This window comes from Puma concolor, chromosome C1, assembly GCF_028749965.1.
Source record: "Puma concolor isolate L17-30 chromosome C1, mPumCon1.1.hap2, whole genome shotgun sequence".
NCBI lineage: Eukaryota > Metazoa > Chordata > Mammalia > Carnivora > Felidae > Puma > Puma concolor.
The window spans coordinates 52150120-52152893 of NC_141674.1; the positions used below are offsets into that span (position 1 = coordinate 52150120).

Sequence of the window (2774 nt, forward strand, 5' to 3'; positions counted from 1 at the left end):
CAGTAAAATTCAATAAGTGTTATTTGAATTGCTAAAAAAACATTCTCATTGAAAGATATGAGTTTTTGACTATCTCATAAATGAAAGACAAGTAGTGAGTTGAAGTCCTACATAACTGAAACTCTATAATAACAGCACTGTCCAAGAGAACTTTCCATAATGATGAAAACATTCTCTATCTGTGATGCCCAATACAGTAGCCACTAGCCATATTTGGCTATGAAGCACTTGAAATATGGCTAGTAAACTGAGGAAATAAAATCTTTATTTCATTTAATTTTAATTAATTTAAGTTTAAATAGCCACATGTCAATAATAGCTACCCTATTGGATCCCGCAGCTCTAAAGACTCTGTGTTGAAGCTTTAAAAAAACAGCTCCACCATGCTTTATATAGAACAAGTGCTCAGTAAATTTTTGCCATGGTACTTTGAATTGAATTTAGGTGAATAACAACCTAAGTCGACATAATGTATGTAGATTTAAAAAAAAAAAAAAAAGACTGAAAAAAAGAGAGACTTCAAGAAATCCAAGGACAACATGGAAAAAGATAAAGCATTGTCAACCAAAAAATACCAAAGATCAGGATTTGCAGCAAAAGACAATCCTCAACTCATTTTGCCCTTGCTCAAGCAGATTCTGAAAGAGGTATATCAAGATGGGCAATTATATGATGTATAAACCCAATGTAATAAAGGCTGGGCTGGCATCCATTTACAAACACCTCCAGAGGACACTGAGGTTTCTCATGCTGTCTTTAAAGAAACTGGCTGTAAAAGGTTGGGATGGGTCACACTAAGCTGGAAAGAATAAGTCCACATCACTGTATTTAACAATGATTCGTCATAAATTCCTTTTTATTTGGTGGGGAAATGACAGAAACTCACCCATTCCTGGTTACATAACTCAGAACAAAAAACTTTCCAGTTATACTCTCAGGACAAAATCTAAATTTTAGGCTTCTTCGGAATTTTTCATTCTTGCTTTTACCTCACTGAGGTAGAGCACTAGAGAATGTAGTTAGAGACCTATGCTGTTAAGTGAGCTCTTTCCAGCCTGGCCATTCTGAGTGTGACCTTTCATCAGGTTCCTGGCATAAGACAGTGTAGTCTCCTGGAGCAAAACCAGAATGTAAGATGAAAAGCCACATGCAGAGGATGACGCAAGGGAAACAATCATGACTCTCATATTGAGAGCCAGAAAGAAATTTGAGGTCTTATGCACACTAGTTCCTAAGCCTGGGTGTTTTACTCAGCATAATAACTCCCTTAACATTTTATTTTATCTTTTTTTTAGGATTTCCAGCCACAGAAGAGTGAGCGTATCAGTGATCAAACTTTAGGTATGCCACTCTGCACCACCCAGACAGGGGTCCACATGGTGTGGTCATAGGGTCCCATAATAACTTAAAGGGAAACTTTTACAGTGCCCAGAGCCCCTGATGTCCTACAAATGAAGGAAGAGGATATCCCTAAATTCCTTGCAGCAGGAACCTACTTAGGTGGCACCAACTCTGACTTCCAAATGGAACAGTACGTCTACAAAAGTTAAAGTGATGGCATCTACATCATAAATCTGAAGGGGACCTGGAAGAAGCTCCCACTGATGGCTTGTGCCATTGTTACCATTGAAAACCCAGTTGGTGTCAGTGTCACGGCCTCCAGGAACACCGGCCAGTGGGCTGTCCTGAATTTTTTTGGTGCCACTGTAGCCACTCCTACTGCTGGGTACTTCACTCCCACAACTTTCAATAACCAGATCCAGGCAGACTTCCAAGAACCACATCTTCTGGTGGTTACTGAGCCCAGGGCTGACCACCAGCCTCCCATGGAGGCATCTTATGTTAACCTGCCAACCACTGCTCTGTGTATCACAGACTCTCCTCCATGCTATGTGCACATTGCCATCCTGTGCAACAACAAGGGAGCTCAGTGGGGCTCGTGTGGTACATGATGGTGCGGGAAGTTTTGTGCACCTGTGCCACCATCCCTCATGCACACCCATGGGAGATCATGCCTGATCTATTTCTACAGAGATTCTAAAGAGATAGAAAAGAAAGAGCAGGCCACTGCTGAAAAGGCCATGACCAAGGAGGAATTTCAGGGTGAGTGGACATCTCTAGCCCAAGCAAACTGCTTGAGTTTACTGCTATCGAGTTCAGGTTGCAGACTGGTCTGAAGGCACGCAGGTGGCCTCTGTGCCCATCCAGCAGTTCCATACTGCAGACCAGAGCCCATAGTCTGCCACTGAAGACTGGTCTGCAGCTCTCATTCTCAGACCATTGAATGGGTAAGAACAACACCGGGTGGTGTTAAGCAATTCTTCTACAGGCTCCAAAACAGAATGTGGAAATAAGGTGGATAGAAAATAAATATCAGTTTCTTAAAAAAAAAAAAAAACAACTTTGGGTGTAAAATGTTTTTACTGTTCAACTCAAGGACCCATTCAGTTCAACAAATATTTTTTTTTCTTTTTCAAAGATTTTATTAGAGATCTTTAGAGAGCTCAGCAAATATTTTTTTAGTTCCTACCACGTGATAGCAGCACTAAGTGCTAATAGCACAAAGAGGAACACAATGACATATAATGTTGGGACATTCTTTAACAATGCCTTATGGAGGACAAATATTTTTATTATTTTTTATTTTTTTAAGGACAAATAATTTTTAAAATCACTGCCATGCTTTACATATGCTATTTCAGTTGCTTCAATAGCCTCTGTGAAATTGGTATTATTTTCCCTGGTTTTCAAATGAAGAGGTTGCAGCTCAAAGT

General features: G+C 40.1%; 1 pseudogene; it reads left to right on the forward strand.

The window, feature by feature from the left end:
- Positions 1–539: 539 nt before the first annotated feature.
- On the forward strand, positions 540–2354 carry LOC147578071 (small ribosomal subunit protein uS2-like; annotated as a pseudogene).
- The last annotated feature ends 420 nt before the right edge of the window (positions 2355–2774 follow it).